This window comes from Zingiber officinale, chromosome 6A, assembly GCF_018446385.1.
Source record: "Zingiber officinale cultivar Zhangliang chromosome 6A, Zo_v1.1, whole genome shotgun sequence".
Lineage (NCBI taxonomy): Eukaryota > Viridiplantae > Streptophyta > Magnoliopsida > Zingiberales > Zingiberaceae > Zingiber > Zingiber officinale.
In genome coordinates, this window is record NC_055997.1 from 111,773,552 (window position 1) to 111,786,105 (window position 12,554).

At 37.8% G+C, this 12,554-nt stretch overlaps 1 pseudogene; it reads right to left on the reverse strand.

The window, feature by feature from the left end:
• LOC121997447 overlaps window positions 1–12,554 on the reverse strand; it is a 30,708-nt pseudogene that overhangs the window by 6,122 nt on the left and 12,032 nt on the right.

The following is a 12,554-nucleotide window of genomic DNA, read 5'->3' on the forward strand; positions in this document are numbered from 1 at the left end:
TACTTTGCATCCCTATCTTTTAAATCATAGTATAATGCAGTGCCCTGACCAAGAAGATTACCAAACCAATTTCTTCTTCCATATACAAATCACAATTTATGCATCTAGTTCATCTCAAGAGCTTCCTGATGAATGGAACATCCAATTTGGACCCGATCCAAAGAGCCCCATGCCAAGTCCAGGGCCCTCAGGTAGATGAGAAAACCTAGTTTTTCAAATGATAGATTGAAACAAAAATAATAAAAAATAATGAAATAATACAGTGCAGCGAGAAAAAAGAGGGAAAAGTGGCAGACTTAAAAAGTGTCTCTGCATTGAAAACAAAAATTCTTCAAAAGTATCACATATGTGGTGATTAAAAAATTCAGGTTTTTTGAAGCAGCATTGATGCCTTCCACTCCTCTTCTTTGACTCTAGTGGTCATACAACTAAACTCTTTAACTGTTAGTTTTCATCTTGCACTTGTCCTTTCATGTATTTTCTACATAATGTGAAATTAATTATTGATTGTCCATTCAGCATCTCTTTTCTCTTGAATTGGTGGTAGACCTTTACTTTGTCTCTCCTAATATCTCCCTCGTTCAGAGTAAATGACCAAAAACCAGTCTCCTATCATTTCTCCTCTCAGACTAAATGTGAAACCTAATCTCAGAGTAGATGTAAGTCAATCATCTCTTCTCTTTTCTTTTGTGCCTGGTTAAGCATAAAAATGTCCTCAGAGAAAAAATTCTAAAATTTTTTATACTATGTAAAAAAAATCTATAGGAAAAGAAAGGCCTTTGAAAAAGATGGACATTTTAATAATAGAACATTCTATTATTATTATTATTACTTCAATAAAGTACCCATATCAGGAGTAACTGGATAATGTGGAAGCGCAAAATAATGAAATGCTATAGTCCACTATAATACAAACGTTGAATATAAGGCTCCAACACATAAAACTTGTTAAATTATAAAGAAATACCCTACTAGTCTACTGAATCTAACCAGCCAGTGGCCAAGTAAACCCACATTTTTGCAATTTTGATGTAGGAAGCCACTTGGACTGCTCAAAATTCTGATTACAATGTTCAGATCAAATCCAATCGGTTCGGATAGGCTTTTAAATTTATGCCTACACTAACGCAATCACTGTGTCCGTTATTCAAACAATAGAGTTCAAGAGAATTCCCATTTACGAGCTTAGAAACCAAGGAACTAATAAATGAAAGAACATGAAGACCATGAAAAGGTCCAGGATAACATGATGAAGTTATCTCCATCGACTTTGCTCAAGAATGTCATAGTGAATCCTTCCATCAACTTCAAAGTATGATTTACAAATATTAAGGCTCTATGGATAATGAAAAAAAGAGAAGTCATTTCAAAGTTTGAACAATGAGCAGGAAGCCAATTTAAACAAAGAGGAAAATTATTTTTTGTTGCAAGATAACAAGAACCTGTGTGATGGAAAGCAATTGCAACTTTTACCACCAATTTTTTTATTTTAATCACATGCAACTATAAATCTGAAATAGTATGCCCATATTTCACTAATCATAGCCTTACGAATTTAAGACTTCAGAGAGAAAGTGAATCTTGCACCAAAAGCCATAACATTCCAACAATTTACTGGAAAAGTTTCAATTTTACAAAATTAGAAGTGTGGTTCCATACCATTGACATGCAACTCGGTAAGCTGGGGCCAATGCATTCTAAATGGAACCTTATCATTGAGTAGTAGAGACCAAACCTGCATAGAGGCTGTGCTGTTATAATAGAATAGAATCCAGTAATTAACTTCTCACAAAATAAAACAGTAAGACACGGCTAAAGAGAAAACTTGCACTATGTATCATATGCAATAGCAGATGGCACCATGGTCAAGGGCTCATGAGCAAGATGAACAATAAAGGCAAAGTCAAGCACAAAGACGAATGATCAAGGTCCCAATCAGAAGCTGAAGAGTATAACAAGCATTGAAACCTTTCTCCTGCAGTACTCCTATTATTTCTTTTTCAAATAAACAGCATAGCAGATCTCTCTCCTCTCCTATTCCTTCTTCATTCTCCCAAGCAAACATAGCCTAGGTTTTCCCTTCTCCCATTCCTCCCCCTTCTTTCAAGCAAACATAGCCTAGGGTCTTCCTTTCCCCCATTCCTCCCCCTTCTTACTATCATCTCATTTTCTGGTCCAAGTAAATTACGACCTAAGAGATGAACAAATAAAATTTCACAGTTGTACAAAAGGAGAATAAATAAATAACAACTGCAACTATGAGAAAGTCAATTGTATGCAAAGGAGAGTTACAGTTTAATTCATATTTATTTGCCGGCCATGCATGGTATGAGGAAAAGATCAAAAGTGTCCGGGATACAGTGTTTAAAATAATGTTTTACTCTGGTAAGGTCATGAATTACCCACCAGAGAGCACTGGTAGATGGACCATCATTTTTCACTAATTTGACTGTGAACTGCCTATACAAAGCAGTATATAGTCAATATACCACCATGCTTTAAATGGATAACTTGTATTGAGCAATAAACCACCTACTGCAATCAATATGCCTTATGCTTTGACAAAGACAACAACAGGAGGAAGTAGATGCAATACAAGGACCAATGGTGCAGCACCCAATCCATCAGAAAAACCAAGCTATCTAGGTCTCAAGTTGTTCCCTCAAAAGCAGCTGATGGAATGACCAGCAGTGAACAGTGAGAACAACAATAAAGAGTAACCTTGATAATGGTTTTTAAGGCGTGATTAGTTTAGATAATGTGTTAATGTAAATGAGTCATCAATGAAGTTTTAAGTAAAAACTGCATTATACTGGAGACTGTCTTGTCCCTGTCCCTCACAAGAGGCTTATGTATCCGACGACAAGAGAATTTTCTCTCTCTTCTATATGTTCAGCCTCTTCTTACATCCTGTACATACCACGTTGATGAGCAGCAAGTGACTGCACCAAGTACTTGTAACTACTTCGTGGTAGTTTTGATGTGATCAACCAAGTCAAGTTAGGTCCTATTACGTTTTGATACCCTGTGTCTAAGTGTGCAGAAATTTAGAAGCACAGAAAGTCGAGGAAACGACGCAACTAGCGAGAAAGACGACATGAGAAAGAGTCGACGGGCTCGGTGCGTCCGAGGGACGAGGCGCTGCGGAAGAGTGAGAAGGAAGTGCGCGGCGGTTCCAAGAGACGAGAAGCCGGAGCGGAAGGTTGCTCGAGAAGGTCAGAAGATGGGTTTCGGTGAGCCCTATTCCGGATGGCCGAAATCACCCAAGCAAGCGGAACCGGAGCAAGAGCTCAGACCGAAAAGTCAACAGGATGTTGACTCGTGGTCTGAGCGCCCGAATCACCTAGGCGCCTCGCCTAGCGGGGGTTGTGTCGAACCGGTCCGGGTGCCTGGAACCCTGCCAGGCATTCAGATGAGAAAGTTTATCCAAACGAGCGCTGTCGCGATCCGGTGCAATGGAGATAAAATTTTATCCCCTTCCAGGTGCCCCGATCAAGACTATATATAGTCTTGATCCCGGTGGTTGAAAACAACACTTGTAAATAATTCCTTTGTCTGTTGTACTCTGTTTGAGTTGTCAGCGCTGTAAGAGGCTAATCCGCCTGGAGGAGACTTTGATAGTGAATTCTAATTACCTTGGATTAGCAATCCTGATTGCAAACCAAGTAATTCCTTTTGTGCCACTGTTTTTAGTTACTTCTTATTTCTTTTTATACAAGTGTCTATTTTAATAAAGTTGTAAAGTTCGAGAAAGGTTAGTTTTTATTTGCAAGGCTATTCAACCCCTCCCCCCGGCGCCCTCTCCAACCGACCAAGAGATCAACAATTGGTATCCGAGCAAGGACGCTTTAAGAGGACTAAACTCCGATCGAAGCACAAGAGATGGTCGGACCGAGCATCTACCCACCGAAGTTCGAGGGGGAATTCGCGAACTAGAAGAAAAAGATAGAGATATTCTTTAAGACTGATTTTGATTTATTACTAATTATGAAATTTGGTCTTGTAGCACCAGAGGGCAAAGAAGAATACCAATGGACGAAAAAGGAGCAAGCCGACTTTGTGGCAAATGGTAAAGTAGAGTTTCATTTGCTTAGCGTTTTACCACCTCAAGAAGTCAACCGGATCGAAGCCTATGAGTCAGGCAAGGAGCTTTGGGAGAAATTCCTAAAACTACACAAATGTACCTCGGAGGCAAAACTAGCGAGACGAGATATGCTTCGGAACGAGATCAGCAACCTCAGATTAGAAAAAGGCGAAATCGTTGCACACCTTTACTCAAGGATCAAGGAACTCATCACCGGACTCACGAATCTCCGAGAAAAGGTAACCAACCGAGATTCGCTAAGGTATGCGCTTAACGCTTTTCCTAGGACTTCTGAATGGGTATCCTTAGTAGATGCATATTACATCCCTAAGGATCTAGAGGTAAATACTTTAGAAGAGTTATTTTCTATATTTGAAGTTCATGAAACTAGATATGTAGATCTGAAGAAGGAACCCAAGCACAACACTGTCTTAAAGGCAAAAATAGATGAACCGGAATCCGAAACTTCTCTCGATGATGACGAAACGACGTTCATGGTAAGGCAATTTAAAAAGTTATTTAAAACTAATAAATTTAAAGTGCAAGATAAAAGAAGAAGAAGCAAGGTAAATGCTACCACTGCAATGGAAAAGGGCGCGTGAAAGATAACTGCCCTAAATTAAAGAGCAAGGACAAGAGCAAGGACAAAAGACCAGTCCATACAAAGCATCGAAATCTAAAGGCAACGTAGGACGAAACGTCGTCCGAGTCAAAGATCAAAGCCATCGTCGGACTTGCGCTAGTGGCAAGCCACCAAGAAGACAACGGAGCAAGTTCATCGAAGATGAGCATCGAGAGCATCGATGAAGGGGGAGGAATATCGAAAGAAAACAGCTCTACAAGGGGGAGCATCAAATTCTGAGATCAACAAGTTAAGTCTGGTACAATCTCTACCTCCGAATAAATTGTTTGAATTTATAAAAATATTGTCGAAAAGTTCTTACAAATTAGAAATTAAAAATAGAAAATATAAAGAGGAAAATGATGAATTAAAACTAACCTTAGAGGATGCTGTCGATTAGAAGATTTCGACAAGATAAAAGTTGAAAATGAAAAGTTGAAAATAGAAATAGAAAATTTAAAAAGTTTTGCATGCTCACATGTTCAACTAGCTCGATATTACTCTGGATTTGATTGGTATTATAGATACTATAAGAACCAAATCAGAAAACTATCACCAAAACATATTAGAAAAAAAATTCTTATTTATCCGATAGGAAGGAATCTATTTTGTATTCCAAAATCATGCTTGGATTGAATTTGTATGCATGTATTACATTTGATTTGATATTTTATTGCTTAGAAATAATTATTTGATTTAATAATTTCTATTTGAAACAATTTTGATCCTAATTTTTCCGAGAAAGAGGAATTCAATACTCATATGTAAAAATAATTCTAAATAAAACATATGATTTTAAAAAAATCATTGAAAAATAAAACGGACAAAAATTTCAAAAAAAAAATTCTTGAACAGAAAACATAATAATCTTTCACAGAAAAATAAAGTTTGAAACAATAACTCTGCAAAATAATTTTAAATGGAAAAATATGATTTTTGTCAAACAATTCATAAAAATATTTTAATGGTCAGAAAAATTTGAAATTTTTCAGAACTAATTGTTGCAAAATTTATTTTCTGTAGTGAGGTAATATTTAAATATGTTTTAAAATATTAAAATTATTATTATTATTATTATTATTATTATTATTAATCTTACATTTAAAAAAATAATTTTTACCTCTTTTATTCAATTTTTAATTTTAAAATTTATAATTTTTTTAATAAATAAAATTTAAAAATTAAAAATTAAAAAAACATAAACTAGTCGGGTGGGCCAGAGCTAGCCCACCCCACCCCACTTGAACACGTTCAATGAAGGAGTGTTATAACATCCCTTCACAAGCCTTTTAACATCAAAGGGGTGTTATAACACTCCTTTAATAGAGCATTGTGGATGCTCTAAGCATTTTTTTTTTGAAAAATATGGCTTTATATAAAAAAGAATTTATTTATGCTTAAAATGATATAAATTTATAAATTGGAAAATCCAGATTATCGAAACTCAAACTTCCTTATCTTTATTTAGTTAGTTTTTTTTTAACCCTTACTCTATTTTAGGTTGATTTCAAAGTTATATTCTTACTCTACTCCCATTTTGAATGTGATCAAAGGGGGAGAACTAGATGTTAAGTCTAGGGAGAGGGTATATTTTTTGATTTTTGCACTATATTTCTTATATGCAAAATATTTACTTGCCATTTTATTATTATTTGTTTTTTGTTTACCCTAACTTAACTTTGGGTTGCTCGCATCAAAAAGAGGGAGATTGTAAGTACTTCGTGATAGTTTTGATGTGTTCAATCAAGTCAAGTTAGGTCCTGTTATGTTTTGATGCCCCGTGTCCAAGTGTGTAGGAACTTAGGAGCACGGAAGTCGAGCAAGACGCAGCTAGCAAGAAGGACGACATGGAAGAGAGTCAACGGGCTCAATGTGTCCAAGGGGCGAGGCGCTACGGAAGAGTCTGTTGACGGACAAGAAGGAAGCGCGCAGCAATTCCAAGGGACGAGAAGCCGGAGCAAAAGGTTACTCGAGAAGGCCGGAAGATGAGTTCGGGTGAACCCTATTCCGGATGACCGAAATCACCCAAGTGAGTGGAACTGGAGCAAGAGCACGAACCAAAAAGTCAATAGGATGTTGATTCGTTGTCCGGCGCCTAGATCACCTAGGCACCTCGCCCAACGAGGGTTGTCATCCCGGTCAAGGCGCCCAAAACCCTTCCAAGCGCCCGACCAGAAAGTTTATCCAAACGTGCACTGTCACGATCTGGTGCGATAGGGATAAAATTTTATCCCCTTCCAGGTGCCTGAACCCTTCCAGGCGCCTATAAATACAATCCTGATCCCGGTAGTTGAAAAATAACACTTATAAGCAATTTCTTTGTTTGTTCTACTACTGTTTGAGTTGTTAACGTTGTAAGAGACTTCTCCGCCTGACGGAGACTTTGATAGTGAGCTCTAATTGTCTTGGATTAGCAATCCTCTGATTGCAAACCAAGTAATTCCTTTTGCGCCTCTGTCTTTAGTTACTTATTTCTTTTTATGCAAGTGTCTGTTTTAATAAAACTGTAAAATTCGAGAAATGTTAGTTTTTATTTGCAGGGCTATTCACCCTCCACCCCCCCCTTTCCCCCAGATGGCCTCCAAGGGACTAACAGTACTATTGGAGTAAAAGGTGATATCGCTCACCCCAAAAGGCCCACTATCATCGGCCCCACGACAAGAAGTAAATCACGAGGATATTTTATCCTAGCATAACCCTTTGTATGAGGGAGGTCAAACGCCCAATGAGGTATTTTGCACCTGCTAAGAATTGATCTCGAGATTTATTGAAATGAACACCTATGCAGGTACTAACTGCGCCAACCAACTCGTGGGGACAATTGTACCAAGTATTAGAACAGTATGGTAATGGACCAGAATTTAGATGTCAATAGAAGTCTAATTCAGCATTAGTGTTATTTGATAGTCTAAATTGCATTTGAAAATTAAATTCTTACTATGAGTTATAGACCAAAAAAGAGAATTAAAGCAATAATATACATACTTGCATACCAAGAACAATAAGATGGCCACATGACAATTATAATATTTTGTCAGTAGTTTTAGAAAATTAGCCGACCCCACCTAATCGGATAAGGCTTGGTTGTGGTTGTTGTTGTTACTGTTATTAGTAGCTTTAGAAAATACGAATGAACCACATGGCAACATCTACCATATAATTTGTAGCAAAAGAAAACAAGAGAATCATAATAAACCTGAAGACTGTAATCATGTCTTTGTAAAAAATCCTTATCTGATCTTGACAACTGAAATGTCTTCTCTGCATTCTGCACTGTATTGGTGCTGGAAAGACAAGCATAGACGGCACAACTTAAGGATGCAGGAAAAAAAATATATTCGAGCACAAAACAAATAACCAATATATCAAAGAATTTTAAAAAACTTCACAATTCACTTTAAAAGAACTTATGCAATGCTCCACTGGATTGAATATACAGCTGCATATTGCTTAATCTTCAATTGGTTCTCATACCTAGTTGAATGTCACATAGGGTCATTAGGTTAAGTAGACAAGCTATCTTGTTTATCTTTAATTTAATCATTATTATATGTATATGTTAATTACCACATTGGTATATAATAGTTAACATATTATACGTATATATTAATTAATATATATCTGTCACCTCGATTAATTGTCAATTAATTTAATTATAGTTTCCTAAATAGATCCTTAGTTCTATATAAATATGTCTCATTCTTCAAAAAAATTTATGAATTCTTTTTATCTTAAGTTACATGGTATCAGAACCTTAGTGATGATAAATTAGGGCTAATCTCCAACGGTTCTCTCCCTCAACCTCTAGGATCCCTCCAAGGCTTCCCCTTTGACGCCTTCCGCTCACTAGCCAAGACACAGCCCAACTTCGACACTTCTTCCTTCGCCAACACAAGGATCGACTTGTGGTGACATCTTCGATCCCTCCTCCCACGAGCCCTAGCCGCCGACGCTCCCCGTGTTCAGAGACAATTCCGTTGCTTCCTCCTCATCGACATTTTCGCCATGTACCTATGCGGCCGAGCCCTAGCTGCCAACGAGCACTAAACCCCTATAACTAGCAATGTACCGCGATTGTGCTGCCTATTCCACGATCGTGCTCATCTCTTATTGTGACAACCTCGACATTGCTTCTCGCCACAATAGTACGCGATCGCGTTGCCTATTCCACGATTGTGCTTGTCTCTTGGAACGACAACCTTAGCGTTGCTTCTTGCTGCAGCAATCGCACGCACTTCTGACCCCAGCAAAGTCATCACCTCTGCCACGGGGCATCTTCTTCTTCTTCTTCTTCTTATTATTATTATTGTCCACAACAAGTTTGTCCTGTTTGGCGTCAGACCTCAGATCTTCCCGACACACGCTAGAGATCCGTGCACCGTAGCTACAGAGGCTCCATCTCCTGTTGCTACTTTTTCTTCCCACCGCCATTGCATTTTGGTCGATCGTCCTTCTCCCGTGGGATAAAATCTTACAATTGAGAATAAATCTTCTATTGTGACGGATGTAGCGCCCGTGATCTCTAAGATCAATGACCATAAGTTAAATGGTTCGAATTATTTGGATTAGAGTAAGACTGTTCGTCTTTATCTACAAAGTATTGATAAAATTGGTCATTTGATTGATGATCCTCTAAAGATAATTTCAAATAGACATGGCTTAGAGAGGATGCTCGCTTGTTCCTTCAAATTCGGAATTGTATTGATAGTGAGGTAATTGGTTTGATCAATTGTTGTGAATTTATTAAAGAACTGATGGGCTATTTGGAATTTTTGTACTTTAGAAACGGGAATCTTTCCCCCATGTATGAGTTTTGCAAAGCCCTTTACCATGTAGAAAAACAAGATCAGCCTCTGATCAATTACTTTATAGCGTTTAAAGAGACATGAGGTACCTAATAGGTTGTTACCTTTTAGCCCTAATGGGAAGGTTCAACAAATCCAACGAGAACAAATGGTTGTCATGAGCTTCCTTGTTGGTCTATCTAAGACTTTGAGTCTCCTAAGTCATAAGTTCTCTCTGGTTTTGAAGTCTCCTCTCTACAAAATGTATCTAGTCGTATTCTCTATACAGAAAGTATTATACATGTTCCTCTTAGTGGTGTTTTGGTAAGTCACAATACTAATTATGTGGCTGGAGGATCAACTAGTCACAATGAAAACAAAGGAGGAGGTTCCCACGATTTTCAAACTCGAACACTAAATTCTGGTGGTATTGTGTGCAATTACTAGCATAAGTCAGGTCATACTGAGTGTAGAAAGTTTTAGCAAAAACACTTCGCCCATATTACATCCACTAATGATGTATCTGATAAATCGGTCATTATTTCTGCAGATGAATTTGTCAAGTTCTCAAAAATATTAGAAATCATTCAAGTCATCATCTCCCTCTGTCATTGCTATTGCTGATTCAGGTAAACAAAACGCATGTCTTCTTTTCTCATCCTCCAAATGGGCCATTGATTCTAGTGTCACATATCATATGACATGTAATTCTAATATCTTTTCTACTTTTCAATCCAAAGCTAACACTCATACTATTCGTGCTGGTTTTGATGTTGGTAATGATTGTAAATGTTAAAGACTTATTTGTGATCTAACGAGGTTGACTAAGTATGCAGGAAAATCCTAGTTGAGACTAGGCAAAGAAGTCCCGGTCAAGTAGACTAGACAAAGAAATCCTGATCGAGTAGACTTGGCAAAAGTCTTGGCAGATCAATAACATCAAGGAGAAATCCTAGGGTTCAAGGACACTAGGTGGGAAGCCTCGGGGTCGCGCACACATGGCGAAAATCTAGACGGGTCGAAGACGAACGTCTAGTGAGAAGTCCCGGAGGCCAAGATTGGATGCTGAGCAAAAGTCCAAACAGGTCTGGAGGATCAAATATTTGATAAAAAGATAAACTCTCCTGAGAGGAATGGGTGAGGACGCGTTCTCCGAGAGGGAACAGTAGGTGTTGATCTAATCTAGGGTTTCACGGGAAACCTAAAAAATCAAGAGTAGACAATCCAACGTGGATTGATTTCATTTGCACTATAATATTATATACATGTTATGCTAACTTTGTGATGCAAGATAATTCAGGCGCCTGGAAGGGATCTAGGCGCCTAGAACCGAGGCGCCTGGAAGGGATCCAAGCTCTTGGGATAGGATAAAGCCTCGAGTGATGAAATCTCATCCGATCAACGCTACGTCAGCCATTGAGGCACCAGGATGCAGATAAATTACGCCGAGATCGGATCGGATCAACGCTGAATATAGGTGCCTCAAAGGGGATCGAGGTGCCTGGATCAGGCTATATAGGCAGCGTCGATCAACAGCCTTCAATCATCACTTTCTACGTCCAAACGACTTCCGTGTTGCTCTAAAATTTTGCTACGACATCGAAATGTTGCCCTAACAACTATGCTCAAGCTTCCACTCTAAGAATGGTATAATTGTTTATTTACTTGTATTTTAAATTCAGTATCCTTTTGTAAACCTTCGTGCTATTAGTAAATTATCCAACAAAATACTCAGTGAGTGCGGACCTTAGACTAACAGTCACGGCTCCGGTTGTGAACCAAGTAAAAGAAATCTCTCATGTTTCCAAAAAGTGAAAAGCGATGCGCGTTATTATTCACCCTCCCTCCCCTCTACCGATTCTTTCGATCCTACACATACTGTTACTTTAGTTGATGGGTCTCCATGTTATATTCGTGGGTTTGGCAATATCAATCCTATCTCTTTGCTTCCTCTATCCTCTGTCTTACATTTACTTAAGTTGCATCTCATTTTTTTTCCTAATCATTGCTTATTTCAAGATATTTTGACGAAGAAAATTGTTGGCAAAGGACATGAGTCTAGAAACCTCTACATTCTTGACACAAAGCTCCCAAATTCTTTTGCTTGCTCGAGTGTTACTTCTCCTTTCAAGACTCATTGTAGGTTGGGACATCCATCTTTATCTTTGCTCAAAAAGCTTTGTCCACAATATGGTAAGGTGTCTTTATTCGATTGCGAATCATGTCAATTTGCAAAACATCACCGTCTTAGTTCAAGTCCTAGAGTAAATAAACGTGCACTATTCCTTTTAAATTAGTTCATTCTGATATTTGGAGTCCTTGTCCTGTTTTATCTAAACATGGTTTTAGGCATTGTTACTTTTGTTGATGATAATTCTTATGTTTATCTGGTTATATTTAATGAAAAATCGTTATAAGTTATTTCCTCTGTTCTGTGTCTTTTGTGTTAAGATTAAAACTCAATACAAAATGTTCACCCATACTTTGCGAAGTGATAATGCTAAGGAGTATATGTCTAGTTTATTCCAATCGGATATGGGTCAGAATGACATGTTTCATGAAATCTCTTATGTTGACACTCCATCCCAAAATGTAGCTGAACATAAAAATAAGCATCTTCTTGAAACTACATGACTCTTTTATTTCAAATGAATGTTCCTAAAGCTTTTGAGGCTAATGCAGTTTCTACAACATATTTTCTCATTAATCATATGTCATCCTTTGTCCTTCGTGATGAGATCCCTTACAAAATTCTTTTTCCCAATAAGTCATTTCCTATTAACCTTAGGATATTTGGTAGCACTTGTTTTGTTTGGGATGTTCATTCACATGTCACTAAATTAAGTCCCAAGTATTTGAAGTGTATCTTCCTTGGTTATTCTTGTCTCCAGAAAGGTTACAGGTGTTATTGTTCAAATATCTTATCCCAATTGATGTTAACTTCATGGAATGCACACCTTATTTCTCGTTCTCACTTATTCCAACTCATTAAAGGGAGGATGACAATTTGTTGGTGTATTATATCACACCCTCCGCACCTATTCTAGAACCGACTCCAGCGAAA